At 42.3% G+C, this 1106-nt stretch overlaps 1 protein-coding gene across 1 annotated transcript in view; it reads right to left on the bottom strand.

The window, feature by feature from the left end:
- Sycp2 (synaptonemal complex protein 2) overlaps nucleotides 1-1106 on the bottom strand; it is a gene marked incomplete at its 3' end in the record, with an annotated part of 80345 nt that overhangs the window by 16448 nt on the left and 62791 nt on the right. The window lies entirely within an intron of this gene.

The following is a 1106-nucleotide window of genomic DNA, read 5'->3' on the forward strand; positions in this document are numbered from 1 at the left end:
CATCTGGTTATCTCTAGTGCTACCTGCCCTTGCTAAATCTGACTGGGGCCTGTCCTTCCTGTGATCCTTCTTATGTCAGAACTCCTCAGAGTCAAGCTGTCTTTGTGATCCTGTGATTTTGGGATCCTGTGATCCTGAGTTTATTAGAGTGCCTGGGAGTAGAGCTTCCTCTAGGTGTTTTGGGACTGGCTACAGAGTTTGCGCCCAAGGTCTGCTCAGGACACCAGCCAGCCCAGATGGACCGGAAGCAACCCGAGCCACTGTACTGGCAGTGTTCGTGTTCCTGTGTGCCTGGTCCCGCTGGTCCCAGTTACTCCAGGTGTTGGGGACAGATATTGTGTCCTCCTCACCTCTGATCCTGGGCATGTTAGAGCGCCTGGGAGTGGAGCTTCCTCTGGATGTCGTGGAAATAGCTGCAGAGCTTGTGCCCAAGGTCAGCCAGCCCAAACTCAGCGTCTTCTAATATAGTCAATAAACCAGCTCATACATATTAAGCTTACCATCCAAACATTGCAACACAATAATTGTCATAGAAGAATTTTGAAAGTATTTATTGACTGCCATATTTAAAACCCCTATCACCACACTAAGATTCCTAATCTTCATGTTTTAAATAAATATCTTTAACAGTAGCTTCTAGGAAAGCATTTGCCTCTTACATTTCTTCCAAGCTTTTTCTAAACACTGTTTCAAAGTCCAAACTCGGACTAGATTTAGCCTTGTCTTTCACTATTTTGTGATAAATATATATTCTAGCTACCTCAATTCAGTCCCTGACCATACTATACTATTTCATACTTGTCTTACATATAATTATGTTTCTTCATGCATCTGGTTGGATTCTTACACCTTTTGCAACATTTACCCAACATTTCTAAACACATGCCAAAATTCACATCTATTTTAACTTCTTTCTAAGCCAACCCTCCTTTGACTGGCCATTTTCAATCTTGAAATAAAAGCTGATTTCCTTAAAGTAAATGTAAATTTAATTTACAAGACCCAGAGCATTTTATATAACTGAAATAAAATTATTTGCAAGCCGGGTGGTGGTGGCTCACGCCTTTAATCCCAGCACTTGGGAGGCAGAGGCAGGCGGATTTCTG

The sequence above is a fragment of the Mastomys coucha genome, unplaced genomic scaffold (assembly GCF_008632895.1).
Source record: "Mastomys coucha isolate ucsf_1 unplaced genomic scaffold, UCSF_Mcou_1 pScaffold15, whole genome shotgun sequence".
Lineage (NCBI taxonomy): Eukaryota > Metazoa > Chordata > Mammalia > Rodentia > Muridae > Mastomys > Mastomys coucha.